General features: G+C 47.4%; 1 protein-coding gene across 5 annotated transcripts in view; it reads left to right on the forward strand.

Annotated features, from left to right (window-relative positions):
* The first annotated feature begins 13876 nt into the window (after positions 1-13876).
* The window catches only part of MYO18A (myosin XVIIIA), a 95582-nt gene continuing 94509 nt past the window's right edge, over positions 13877-14949 (forward strand). For all 5 annotated transcript variants that reach the window (XM_082678698.1, XM_082678699.1, XM_082678697.1 and 2 more), the window contains exon 1: positions 13877-13964. The gene's annotated coding sequence lies outside the window, so the exon portion shown is untranslated. The remainder of the gene's footprint in view (positions 13965-14949) is intronic.

A 14949-nucleotide genomic window follows, 5' to 3' on the forward strand; every position in this document is an offset into this window, starting at 1 on the left:
ATATAATATTTCCACCATATAGGCACAACAGATGTAAATAACCTCAAAAGCATAGATAATAGTAAAATGTATTAGTAAAATAGTAAACATAATAGTAAAAATAGTCATTAGGAAGTTGAGTTTTGTTTTCAATTTAGTGTACTTAATTGTAAGTTTATATAATTTAATTTTTTTATAATGGCTCAACAACTGACTCTAGAAATTTGACAATCAACTCTTGTGAATGGGTACCAGCCAGCTCCAGCATACCACTGCACAGGAGATCAGATGGGTCTTGTAAGTAGGAGAAGCCGGGTGAGTGTGGCTGAGGGAAATTGGACAGCACTCCCTACCCTAAACAGAAAACCACTAAGCAGGTCCCGCCAGCTATTGACCATGGTATGTAGTATTGCTAGATCACCCAAGGTTTCAAAAAAAACCAGAAATGTGGATTTTTATGTGAATCTCTTGACTTAAAAAAAATTGGCTACAAATCAAGACATTTTTGAAAACACAGTGCTAGCCAATCAAAACACATTTATGTGCAGAATTCAGCCTGTGGGCTTCCATTTGTGACCTCTGCCTTCACATGTGCCTCATGGGCTGTCCTGCTGGGGACCCAGTGAGCAGGGCTGGGGTGAGAATGAGGTGAGGGAGGCAGTAGCCTCAGGCACAAAATTTAAGGAATGCTAAAAACCTCACTAATCAAGATAAAGAATATTTTACTGGAATATTTTCAAAAATTTAAACTGATGCAAAGAAAAAATCCATGTTGAACAAAATAATGTTTTCGATACAGAAAAGATCAGTAACGGTATTGTGCCAGGCCACGTGGGGGGCTGAGGCAAAAGGAAGAATCTGTACTACTGATTTGGAACTAGAGGAGCTTAAGAACCCTGCCAGCAGTGCCCCTCTCTGGCCCTGTGTTCTAGGGCTTTGGGGCGGGCAGAGATACTCTAAGATATGGACCTGGAAACCCTTCCAGGCCTTGGTTCTTCTTGCAGGCCTCTACGATCTGTGTGGTTCCAAGGAACACCCAGAGAAGTCTACCCAGCAGTCTCCCCCAACCCCCGAAGATCTGAGTTCAGAGGAGGAGCTGGACACACTGGAGGAGGAACTGATTTGCATGATAAGGCCTGTAGCTGCTGAAAACCTGGGGATTCACTACTCTTGACTCTGCAGGGTCCTTGTTATGTGACCTTGGCTGGCTGGCTGGGGCATCACAATTTCCTATGATACGGGGTCTTTGCTCTACTCCCTGACTTCTAGCCTGTCACAGCATCTTGTTTACCCCTCTTGGAGTTTTTCCTTTTGGATCTTAGAATCTAGAGGTCAACTTTTTCATCCCCTGCCTCCAAGCAGGAAAACACTTTGCTTAGCCTAGACCAGGTTCTCAAGTTTGTTCCCCATGGGCCATTGGCAATGGAGACATTTTTGATTGTCATGACTCGGGGTGGAAGGGGGGTTGCTACTGGCATCTAGTGAATAGAGGCCAGAGATGCTGCTAAACTTCCCTCAATGCACACGACAGTCCTCTATGATGGAGAATTATCAGGTCCAAAATGTCAATGTGCTGAGGTTGAAGCTGAGGTTGAGAACCCTGGGCCTGCACAGATAGATCTCTGCCCTATTTTCAAAGTTCTCCTGGGAGACTGTGCTCTCATCCATTGTATTAAAGCCCCGGCAACCAGAAACTTCAACCCTCATTCACTCATGTGGACAGCTTGTCTTTTTGAAAGTTAAGGGGAATGGAGAGAGGTTCCAGGGGCAGCTGCAGGATTCTGTTTAGGAGGGGACTAGAGAAGACGATCAAGTCAGCTGTGAAGGCTGGGGTCCTGTCTTGCCCCTGAGTTTGCGCAGTAAGAATGCTGCTGCTCTATTTAGATTGTACTCGCATTTGGGAGGCTGAAAGAGGGGGCTGATGGTGATAAGGGGTGTCAATACCCCCCTCTAAACTATGCCTTGGCAAGCTTTTCAGTAATTCCTAGGATTAGAAGCTACAGACATGTAAAGTTAGGTAAGATTTTTGCAATGGGAGGCAAGAATGGGGGCTGTGAGACTTGCCTCTTCCACATCCTGGCATGGTGACAAAAAGTTATATGTGACCCCGGAACCTGGAGGAGAAACAATCTAAGTTATGAATAGTCTGCTGTGGCATGTTGAGAAAAACAGGCCTGGTGCCTTGTAAGTCTGAAAAAAAAAAAAATGCCCAGGACGGTTGGAAGGTTCAAAAGCCCATTAGTCAGGAACATTTCTGTGGAAGCCTAATTGCAGTGTAAGTGTTCAGACTGTCTTGGTTAATTTGGGGTTGTGCTGGGGAGAAACTTGGAGAGTTGCTGCTTCCATCCTTTCTTCCTCAATGTCCTTTTCTCTGCCAGTTTGTTCTCCTTGTCCTTGTCAGGCAGCAAGTGGCATGCCTGGGTATCAGGCACAGATGGAGCTGGAGTTCTTGCTGTGGGCCAGAAATAGTTATGCAAATATCTGGCTGCTGGGGCTTTATATTTATCCGCGCCCCCCCCCCCCCCCGCCTTCCCTCCATATTCCTTCCCTCACCTCAATTCCTCCCTTAAACCTTGTGATTTCTGTGTCCACAGGTACCCAGACTGGGGTTCCTGGAGTCTTCTCACTTCCTAGAGGGACAGCTCCTGGCGGGAGAGAGGATTCTCCTCAAATGCCTTGAGGCTGCAGCCCAGGAACTCAGCCTGAGGTCACACAGAGTCTTGGCCATCAACCTTGCCCACGTGGCACTGCGGGCCTTTACGGGGTTGGCCTTCCTGCTGGGGCAATACTCCCTGTTTGGGTTTGATGTTCCATGCTTGTTTCATTACCACTCCTATCCCTGTCCCCCTAGTACTGACTCCTTTGTGTCCAGGGCCGCAGAGAAGGTGATGTTTCTGAATTTCATATTTGGGGTGGGAGTGGGATTCTTTCTCCCGAACCTGGTGAAGCTGTAGTACTGGGGCTGGGTCTTCCCCTGCCAGCCCCTCTCTGTGGCTTGTACCAGCTGCTGCCACTTATGGGGTGGCCTGCCCATGCTCCCCTGCTCCATTCTGATGAGACAGCCCTGGGCTCCAGGTGCCCTTCTGCCTGGAGGTGTAGGCCGGGTCAGTGCAGGCCCCAGCGCAGCACGCCTCAGGCTCCCTGCCTGATGGTAAGAGGCAACCGGCTCAAGGTAGCAGCAGGGACCTGAGGTCTGACTGGGCAATGCCACCCGGCAAAAAACCCTGCCATCGCCATCACTCTCCTGCTTTATCCTTGAGGTTGGGGAATCCTGCTTCCTCTTGAAAGCATTACCTCAACAGATGTAGGATAGCAAAGTGATTAAGAGCAAGGCTTCTGGAACCAGACTGTCTGGGTTCAAATCCCAGCTCTGGACTTCCCTGGTGGTTCAGTGGGTAAGACTCTGCACTCCCAATGCAGGGGGCCCGGGTTCGATCCCTGGTCAGGGAACATGCCGCATGCCGCAACCACATGCCGCAACTAAGACCTGGCGCAGCTTAAATAAATAAATATTTTTAAAAAACCCAAAAACAACGAAAAACAAATCCCAGTTCTGCCATTTACCAGCTGCATAGCCTTGCCCAAGTTGCTTAACCTCTCTGTGCCTCAGTTCCTTTACCTGAAAAAAATGGGAATAATAAACCCTACCTCCTAAGAGTGTTGTGAGGATAAGATGAGTTTATATATGTCAAGTACTCACCAATAGTAGCTGGTCACAATAAACATAAGCCATTGTATTTTTGTGTGTGTGTGTATTTCTTTTTCTTGTTTTCTTTTTCTAACATCTTTATTGGAGTATAATTGCTTTACAATGGTGTGTTAGTTTCTGCTTTATAACAAAGTGAATCAGTTATACGTACACATATGTCCCCATATCCCCTCCCTCTCACGTCTCCCTCCCACCCTCCCTATCCCATAGCCATTGTATTAACTTTAGCTATCTGGAGGGTTGCTTTTGCCTTGCTGCCTGGCCCATGGAGAACTGTGGGATCAATTGCCAACTCCTCCCTCACTTGCTCCTATGGCTGTTGGTAGCAGAGTCCCCACACAAATCCTCCTTCCTAGTCTCTCCTACCCAGTCCCCACATCACCTCCCTGCCTCAGACTTGCCTGCACTGCTACTGCTGAACCTGCCAGCACCTTCCTGCCTGCACTGTCCCCTCCCTCCCTTCTAACCTGCACTTGCCTCCCGCTCAGCTCTCCACTTGAATTAACCCCTTGAAGCTCCTCAGCCTGGCATCCAGCATCTTCCACGAGCCAGTCCAGACCTCGCTACCCACTCTTTCCCATTCCAGCCACAGTAGGAGCTATGCCCGGACCTTCACCCGCTTCTTCCCACGCTTTGCTACAGTCCCTCCTGGGGAGCTCTGCCCTGGTTGGCTTCAGGGCCAAACTAACTGGGTTCAAATCCTGTTCTGCCACCCACTGGCTGTGTGACCTTGGCCAAGCTGCTTGGGGTTTTGAGGCTCAGTTTCCTTCTGTATAAAAAGAGACTAATAATACCCACTTCACAGGGGTATAAAGCACCAGGTGCACAATGTTCCTCAGCGGTGCTATGACCGTCGAAATTCTACTATTATAGGCTCAAATCCTAGCCTCTTTCTGTGAAGCCTTCCTTGACCCCTCCTCTGATCTGTTCCTCCTCTGAACCTCCAGGACGATTCCACTCGATAATTAGTCATGCATGTTGTGACTCCCCTTGACTGTGACCTTCAGCAGTTATTTACATCCATCTTGCTGTGTAACTTTGCACGTGTCTCTGACTGGTCTTTGCACCTCCGTTGCAGGCAGGGCAGAGATGCTGAGCTTTGCAGGAAGAGGACACACAGTCCTGCTCTTAACTTAGTGTTTTGCATGGAATAGTGGCTCGACTCATCTATGCTGATTTAATTTAAGGTTGATATCTTCAGACCAGAATTAGGAGTGGCCAGAAAGGGCTTTGCCTGAGGCATGTCAGCAAACCAGAGGAGATGGACATTCCCCTGTCTCCTACAACTTGGGGCAATTTTAACAGCTAAGAAAGTTCTTTCCAAGTCTAATTGGAGTCCTGCTTGCTGCAGTGGAAGCTGTTCTCCTTGGGCCTCAGGCTATTGGTGTCTTGGTCCTGAGTAGCGGGGGACCAATTGCCTTTGGGTTATGCTAATAAGCTTGGATTCTAGTCCTTAGGCCAGGGTTCAGCAAACTGTAGTCCTTGGGCCAAATCTGGCCCACCATATATTTGTTTGTTTTTTTAAATAAATTTATTTATTTTATTTATTTAGTTTTGGCTGTGTTGGGTCTTTGTTGCTGCTCGCTGGGCTTTCTCTAGTTGCAGCGAGTGGGGGTTACTCTTAATTGTGGTGCGCGGGTTTCTCATTGTGTTGGCTTCTCTTGTTGCAGAGCACGAGCTCTAGGTGCATGGGCTTCAGTAGTTGCAGCGCACGGGCTCAGTAGTTGTGGCTCACGGGCTCTAGAGCGCAGGCTCAGTAGTTGTAGTGCATGGGCTTAGTTGTTCCAAGGCATGTGGGATCTTCCCAGACCAGGGCTCAAACCCGTGTCTCCTGCATTGTCAGGTGGATTCTTAACCACTGCGCCACCAGGGAAGCCCCCACCATCTGTTTTTAAAAATAATTTTTATTGGAACACAGCCATGCTCCTTCGTTTGTGCATTGTCTATGGCTGCTTTTGTGCTACAGTCATAGAAATGAGTAGTTGAGACACGTGCAAAGCCTAAAATATTTACTATCAGATGCTTTACAAGATCTCCCAAGGAGGGGGTGTAGGATCCTAAGAGCAGAAGGTGGAGGAAGAAATCCTAGGAAGCACCAACACTGAAGGGCAAACAGAGGAAGTAGGTCCAGCAAAGAGATTTAGAAGAAGAGGTTCCAGGGGCCAAGCTGAGAAGAAAAGGCAGGTCAAATAGGCAGTAGTCAGCAAGGCTGAGAGGCAGTCCCTAGCATTAGCAATTGGTAGGTCATGGCTTGGGTGACCAGTTTGTACTATTTTGCTTGGAACTTTCTGTTTTAGCACTGAAAATCCCACATCCTGGGAATGCCCTCAGTGTTGACACTGACAGCTGGTGACTCTACTGCTGTCCTCACCAAGAATGACGTCAAGAAAAGTTTAGCTTGCAAAGTAACTAACTTCCGGAGACATTATTTTCCCAATGAGCTGATAAACCTATGTCCTAGCTGGATCCTCTTTGAATCACTCCAAGCATAATAACAACATGAAGCCCTCTCTTTGTACAGCCCTTGACCATTATGCAACCTCATTCCATCCTTACACAATCCTGTGAGGTAGGAGTTCATAGCCCTAATTTTATAAGAATGGAAACTGAGAGGTTAATTGATTTGACTAAGCTCTCACGACAAGTAAGTAGCAAAGAGAGGCTCAACTTCAAGCCTTATATCTCCAGAAGCACATGCTCCAGCTGCCTCCACAGCTCTGCTTGTGTATGTCTATAGTCTAGGATGCTGGGCTCGAGGCTGATGGGATTGTGGCTCATTGTGGAGTCAGGCGGAGCCCGTGAGATTCTTGGGAGCATGGAAGGAGTCCCACAACTATGTGCAGATCAATACAGAAGGAGTAAGGCTGCAGGTTCAGACAAAGGCCGACATATAAACTGAAGAGGGGCCATATTCTATGCAATAGCTGGACACTTTTTATTTTTTGGCTGCACTGTGTGACTTGCAGGATCTTAGTTTCCTGACCAGGGATTGAACCTGGGTCCCAGTAGTGAAAGCACCAAGTCCTAACCACTGGACTGCCAGGGAATTTCCAATAGCTGGGCTCTTAAAGATATTTTTTTATTGCAGTAAAATATGCATAACATAACATTTACCATTTTTACCATTTTAACCATTAAGTGTACAATTCAGTGGCATTAAGTACATTCACAATGTTTTACAACCATCACTGCCATCCATTTCCATTACTTTTTCATCATCCCCAACAGAAACTCTGTACCCATTAAACAATAACTCCCCATTTCCTCCTCCCCCTAGATGCTGGTAATTTCTATTCTACTTTCTGCCTCTATGAGTTTGCATATTCTAGGTACCTCATGTAACTGGAATCATACAGCATTTGTCCTTGTGTAACCGGCTTCCTTCACTTAGCGTAATGTCCTCAAGGTTCAATCATATTGTAACATGTGTCAGAGTTTCCTTCCTTTTAATGGCTGAATAATATTCCATTGTATAAATGCTACATTTTGTTTTTTCATTCATCTGTTGCTGGATGGGCTCTTTTCATATTCTTACACTTCTAATAAAGATAATCATATATTTCTGATGTTTTTAAGTATCATTTTAGAAACAACAAGATACTATATGCCTCCTGAAGAAAGAAGACCATGCCACCTATGAAGTATCCTTCCCCCCAAAATAAAACTCAAATTTGCTCAAGCCTCTAGATCTATTTACCAATTTATAGGAAATACAGAGGCCAGAGTATCATATTAAACTACCCCATGGGGATGCAATCAACAAAGTCCAGATTGTGGAAAATCTGTAGGATAAATGACCTAGTTTCTCCCACAAATGAGCTGTGAGGGAAAAAAGGAAGAGATAGAAGAGAAACCTGTAGGTTAAAAGATACTTAAAAGTCACATCCTGCAAATATTCTTGCTATTCTGATTTTATAATAATCAGAGCAGGCTAAGAATTTGCTACACTAAGACCACGCATGTATCCCCAGACCTAGTTCTTTCCCTAGGTCTGGTTTTATAAATGCTGGTGATAAATCAATCCTGATTTATATAATGCATCTTATGTGGGAAATGTCTGTGACTCTAGGTATCTGATCAACCTCGAGAAATTACAGCACAACTAGCGTAATAACTTTTGAAGATAACTATTGCTAATTTGATGATTACCAGTTGCCATTAAATTAATTGTAAAAAAAAAAGAAGTTGACTAACTGCAACATGTGAATCTTGATTCAAACAAACAAGCAATTAAAAAAAACTTTATGAAGATAATTGGAAATTTGAACTTTGATGATATGAGGGAATTATTATTTAAAATCTTTACGTGTGACAATGGTATGTGGTGTTGTCTAAAAAATAATCCTTATCTTTTAGACATACACACCAAAATGTTTTCAGATGAAGTGATATGAGATCTGGGATTTGTTTTAAAGTTACAGTTATAGGGGGGAGTATAGTTGAAACAAGATTTCCAGGAGTTGATGGAAGCTGTATGATGGGTACTCAGGGGTTTGTTATATTGTTTCTTTTATTTTGTCTGTGTTTGAACTTTCCCAAGTTAAACTTTTTTATGTCATTTCAGAGACATGCTCCTTTTTTTGGGCTGGTATTCGGCAGGTACTCTCTTCTAAGAATTTAGCTTCAAGTCTCCTAGAGAGGGTTCTGCATCCACACTGCAAATGTCTATGCAAAGGAATAAAGGATCTTCGGCTAATGCATTTTGAGGAACAATATTCAACATGTGCTCTTGTCACCTGAACATCACTTGCTATCACACAGATATGCAATTCCGTGAGCTTTAAAAAAAAAACTGGCTTGCTTATTTGCGATCCTTTCTGGAGTGTCATATCGTGGTAGCTTACTGTGTGACGAGTATCATCATGCTTTACCTGTGCCATTTCCTCTAAGCCTCACAATAACTCTATGACTTACACATTATTACCAGCCTCCATTTTACAGATGAGGAAAGTCAGAGAGATTAATAAGGGCTAACATTTATTAACCACTTACTACCTGTCAACTACTAGGCTAATTGCTTTAAATGAATTTGCTTGTTTTATCCTCACACTCTTATGAGGTAGGCACTATTATTATGCCCATTTTATAGATGAGGCAATTGAGGCTTAAAGAGGCCAAGGAACTTGCCAGCAGCTGCTAGGCCACGTGTCCCCTCAAGCCGCGTGGCCCCAAAGTCCATGCTCTTTTCACTCTGCCCAGGACACAGCCCAGCAGAGTGACTAAGAGCAAGCGTTCCGGGCTCTGCTATCTATTAGTCGTGTGGCCTTGGGCAAATTATTTCATCTTCCTCAGCCTGGTTTCTAATCTGCAAAATGGGGATAAGAACATCACCTCCCTAATAGGGTGAGGATGAGGACTAAATGGGACAATGCCAGCCAAGGGGTTAGCTTAATGCTGACCCATAGTGAAGGCTCAGTTGCTGTAAGGGATATTTATTATTACCAGCCTTCTCCCTTAGGGGCTTCTCGACTTGAGTCAGATTGCTTTAGGAGCTTACGAATTTTCTGGAAAAAACTGGCCTTTCCGTGGTCATCTGGGCTATTTTATGTGGACACTGCTGTGACGTTTTTATTTGAAGGGTGAATGGGGCTTTACTTTTACTTTTACTTAGAGCCAGGGCAGGGATTATTCTGACCTTTGAGAAGTAAAAGATTAATAAACAAGTGACCATGAGCCAGAGTCACTGTGGGCGTTGCTCTGGTGTTTCATTCTTGCCGGGTTTCTGAAATTGGTTCCTGGTTCAGGCTAGGGGAGCTCTTAGGAACACCGTGTGCTACCCCCGAGTGTCCTGATGTGGACGCACATAAATAACACAAATGTTAATATGTCTATTCATTCATTGCCGTGGTACAGGGGAAAGAACATGGGCTTTGAGTCCTGGGGACCTCAGTTTGAATCCTCACTCTGCCACTTGCAGGCTGTGTTTCCCTAGCTGTGAGTTGGGAAAGTTATGAAAACAAAGCTAACAGTTATAGAATGCTTACTGTATGCTGGGAAATGTTCTTTTTACATATTAACTCATTGAATTGTTAATAATCTTTATTTTTTAAAGCAATATTAGGTTCATAGCAAAATTGAGCTAAAAGTACAGAGTTTCCACATACCCCCTTCACCCTCCCCACCACCAGCCTACCCCACTATGAACATCCCACACCACAGTGGTGTATTTGTTACACCTGATGAACCTACACTGACAGATCATCACCACCCAGTCTGCAGTTTACATTAGGGTTCACTCTTGGTGTTGTACATTCTGTGGGTTTGGATAAATGTATAACGACATGCATCCATCATTGCAGTATCATATAGAGTAATTTCACTGCCCTAAAAATCCTCTGTGCGCTGCCTATTCATCCCTCCCTTATCCCAATCCTAACAACAGCTGATCTTTTTATGGTCTCCTTAGTTTTACCTTTTCCAGGATGTCACAGAGTTGGAATCATATAGCCTTGTCAGATTGATTTCTTTCACTTAGTAATAAGCATTTGTTTCCTCCATGTCTTTTCATGGCTTGATAGCTGGTTTCTGAATAATAATCCATTGTCTGGATGTACCACAGTTTAACCATTCAGCTACTGAAGGACATCTTGGTTGCTTATAAGTTTTAGCAATTATAAATAAAGCTGTTATATCCGTGTGCAGGTTTTTGTGTGGATATAAGTTTTTAACTCCATTGGGTAAAGAACAAGGAGGACAATTGTTGGGTCACATGGGAAGAGTGTGTTTAGTTGTATAAGAAATTGCAAACTGCATTATCAGAAAATCCACAAACAACAAATGCTGGAGAGGGTGTGGAGAAAAGGGAACCCTTCTTGCACTGTTGGTGGGAATGTAAATTGATACAACCACTATGGAGAACAGTATGGAGGTTCCTTAAAAAACTAAAACTAGAACTACCCTATGACCCAGCAATGCCACTACTCGGCATATGCCCAGAGAAAACCATAATTCAAAAAGACATGCACCCCGATGTTCATTGCAGCACTATTTACAATAGCCAGGACACGGAAGCAACCTAAATGCCCATCGACAGATGAATGGATAAAGAAGATGTGGTCCATATATGCAATGGAATATTACTCAGCCTTAAAAAGGAACGAAATTGGGTCATTTGTAGAGACGTGGATGGACCTAGAGACTGTCATACAGAGTGAAGTAAGTCAGAAAGAGAAAAACAAGTATCGCATATTAACGTATATATGTGGAACCTAGAAAAATGATACAGATGAACCAGTTTGCAGGGCAGAAAGTGAGACACAGATGTAGGGAACAAACGTATGGACACCAAGAGGGGAAAGCGGGGCGGGGGGTGGGGGTGGTGGGATGAATTGGGAGATTGGGTTTGACATGTACACACTAATATGTATAACACAGATAACTAATAAGAACCTGCTGTATAAAAAAATAATTAATTAAATTAAAAGAAAAACCCAAAACTGCCAAACTGTCTTCCACAGTGGCTGTGCCATTGTGCGTTCCCACCAGCAACGGATGAGCGTTCCTGTTGCCCCACACTCCCACCAGCATTTGGTGTTGTCAGTGTTCTGGAGTTTGGCCTTTCTATTAGGTGTGTAATAGTACCTTGTTGTTTTAATTTGCAATTCTCTATGACACGCGATGTAGAGTCTTTTTTCAAATGCTTATTTGCCATCTGTATATCTTCTTTGGTGAAGTGACTGTTCAGGTCTTTGGCCCATTTTTAAATCAGATTGTTTGTTTTCTTATTGATGTGTTTTAAGAGTTCTTTGTTTATTTTGGATAACATTTCTTTATTAGACGTGTCTTTTGCAAATATTTTCTCCCAGTCTGTGGCCTGTCGTCTCGTTCTCTTGACATTGTCTTTTACGGAGCAGAAGTTTTTAATTTTAATGAGGTCCAGCTTACCAGTTCTTTCTTTCATAAATGTCCTTGGTGTTGTATACAAAAAATCATTGCCGTAGCCAAGATCATCTAGGTTTCCTCCTATGGTATCGTCTAGCAGTTTTGTGTATTTGTCTTTTACATTTAGGTCTATGAGTCATTTTAATTTTTGTGAAGGGTGTAAGGTCTGTGTTTAGACTCTCTCTTTTTGCCTGTGGATGTCCAGCTGTTCCAGCAACATTTGTTGAAAACACTAAACTCATTTGATTTTCAAAATAGACTTTGAGGCAGGCATTATTAGCCCACTTTTTCAGATAAGGAAACTGAGGCACAGAGAGGTTTTGTAAGTCACCCAGAGTAACACAGCTAGCCTTGACCGAGCTGGAATTTGAACCCAGGCAACCTGGCTCCCGAGTCCATGCACTCAACCCCTATCTATAAAAATAATGTCTCCCTCAGGGACTTCACTGGGGGTCCAATGGTTAAGACTTCGCCTTCCAATGCAGGGGTGCGGGTTTGATCCATGGTCGGGGAGCTAAGATCCCACATGCCTCGTGGCCAAAAAACCAAAAAATATAAAACAGAAGCAATATTTGTAACAAATTCAATAAAGGCTTTAAAATTGGTCGACATCAGGGCTTCCCTGGTGGCGCAGTGGTCGAGAGTCCGCCTGCCAATGCAGGGGACGCGGGTTCGTGCCCAGGTCTGGGAAGATCCTACATGCCGTGGAGCGGATGGGTCCGTGAGCCATGGCCGCTGAGCCTGCGCATCCAGAGCCTGTGTTCTGCAATGCAAAAGGCCACAACAGTGAGAGGCCCGTGTACCGCACAAAAAAAAAAAAAAAGAAAGAATCGTTGACATCAAAAAGATCTTTTAAAAAAATGTCTCCCTCATACGTTTGTTGTGAGGAATAGAGATAGTGTCTAGCACATAGTAGCTGCTCAGAAAGCAATAGTGATAATCATTGTCCTACTTAGCTTCCAAGGTTCCGCTCAAATGGCATGTCCTCAGAGCAGCTTTCTTCCATTCCTCCAGCCAAATAAGCCGTCCATTATAGCGTCATCTCATCATCCAAGGGATGACAGCGTGGTGAATCCCCCTGCAGTCAAAGTTCACTACCAGCCCCCGCCCTCACCATGTGAGTTCCCTGGAGAGACGCTCCAGGTCTGATAGCTCTATGTCCCTCAGAGTGTGCTGCACTTGGCACTTAGCAGGATCTCAGTAAAAGTGTGCTGCATTGAGTTTGCGTTACCTGCTATTCCTTTATCCAACATGCACATTCTGGGTTTGGTCTATTCCTCAGGATCTCTCAGTTCTCACTCAGCTCTTAGCTCCTGAGCCCCCTTGCTTGAACCTTCCCTGGTCTGTCAGGTTGGGCCACGCCTGCCAGAAGTTCCTGGTTGGGCTGTTTACGGAGGCAGCTGCCCTTGTCTGCGACACCCTTTTACCTGCACCACCCCACTCAGTTTCTTCCACGTTCTGGGGTACCTCCCTTCAGTATGGACACTGCCCGTAGAAATGCCCACCTCGCTCTCTCAGCTCAAGGCATAGCACCTCTCTTGGAGGTCTGGTCTCTAAATGTCTCTGGCCTCTTCCAGAAAGTCTAAAATTCCTTCTCAATGGGTAGAGCAGCTCACCCGATATTGATAGGACATGAGGACCCAGGGGCAGACCTCATTCCAAAGAGCTTCTGAAAGCTGTTAATCTTGGCATTGCAGGACTCCTTTGGGGAGTGAGTGCCATTTATGGCTATGACTCCTGGGCCTTGGCTCATCCTTTAGGCAACTCCACCTGAGACAGGGCTCTCTCAGGCCAAGCCACCAGGAGGCTGTGTCCACCTTGGGGAGTACATTCTTCCAGTGCCACCTTGGGCATGGCTGGCAGTGCCTGCTTTGGACTAGGCCAACTGGCATCCTCCAGCAGCACCCTATGTCTGTCTCTGCAGAGCCACCCTGGGAAGATGTGGCCCGCGAGGCTCAGTTGTTTTCTCTGGACAGCACTGTCCTGGGCAGCACCCTCTTGGACACAGCCAGCAGAGTCCACCAGTGCCTGCCGCGGACAGAGCCTGTTCCATACATTCAGCATGACCCCGGGGCCTGCCCTGGGCACGCTCAGCAGCCCCCAGTGCCCAGTGCAGACAGGATCTCCAGGCAGGGCCTCTCGGACCCGGACCGAGGCCTCCAGGGCAGCTCCCGGTGCCCGCCTGGCCCGCTCTGGAGGCGCGCCCAGGCGCTGCCAGGAAGGCCGGCCGTTTATCCCCGGAGCCGCCAGCAGGGAGCTCCCTTTCGGCTCGGCTCGTGCGGCCGCGGGGGGCGGCGCTGCGCTGCGCCGTGCTGCGCTCCTGCCCGGACCGGGCCGGGGCCGCTGGATGCCGCGTCTCCGCTCCTGCTGCCTGCCGGGCGGGCTCCGGCGGCCGGTGAGTGCGGGGCGGCGGGGATGGCCGCTCGGTAGCGGGCTGGGGCCGGGCCCGGGGTGGGGGTGGGGGGTGCGGCGGGGCGGGCTCGGGCCGGGAAGGCGGGCGGGCGGCGGGGCCCGCCGGCTCCTCCTCCTCCCCTGTCCCCTGGAAGCGGCGGCCCGGACTCCCGGCTCCGGTCCCTGGCCGTGCCGCGCAGCTCGGCGCCGGGACGCGGGGCCGACCGGGAGTGGGGCGGGAGGGCGAGCTCCGGCCCCTTTTGCCACCTCGAGGGGCGGGGTAGGCCGGACAGGGTGGCCTTCAGTTTTGGGGGGGCGTTCGGGGCTCGGGGGAGCCCAGGTGGCCCCGAGCTGCGGGGTGGAGGCTGCAGCCCGGGGGGTAGGGGGCTTCTCGAGGCCAGGCCCAGGTCCCCCAGACAGACTGACGGACCGAGGCTCTGAGGAAGGCAGCGGGGAAGGCGAGCACCTCCACCGAGTCCTTTATCCCTCCCAGCGGCCTTCACCCTTTCATTGCCAGGCCGACACCGGACTCCTCTCAAAGGAGCAGCTGCCAGACAGCTGGCAAAACAATGGAGACCCTGCTTCCCTGGGCCCCCTCCCCTTGGGGCAGAAGACGGGGGGCGGGTGGGTGAACGGTAGGCTTTGGGGATTAGGGTGTGCCAGCTGTCCCCTGCGAATGGCTGCTCACCTCACCTCTCCCTGCCAAGGGGTGGGGTGCGTGTGGGAAGGTTGGACTATCTGCCCCAGGCCTCTGGGAGAGACTGCCCTGATGCCCCGCCCTGCGAACCTGTCATGCCAGTTGCTTCGCCAATGGGAAGGGGAGATGGTAAGGTTCGCTGCCCCCCACCCCCTTGTTGGGGGTGCCGCTGGTACCAAGCCTGGTGAGGAGTGGGTCCTGTTCCTGGCTGAGATAAGGCCTGCAGGGACACACCGCACATTGGAGCTTTGTTTGGGGGTAGGGGTGCAGTGGGGGATGGCGGTGTCACCCT

The sequence above is a fragment of the Grampus griseus genome (assembly GCF_964374135.1).
Source record: "Grampus griseus genome assembly, chromosome: 20".
NCBI classification, from domain to species: Eukaryota; Metazoa; Chordata; class Mammalia; order Artiodactyla; family Delphinidae; genus Grampus; species Grampus griseus.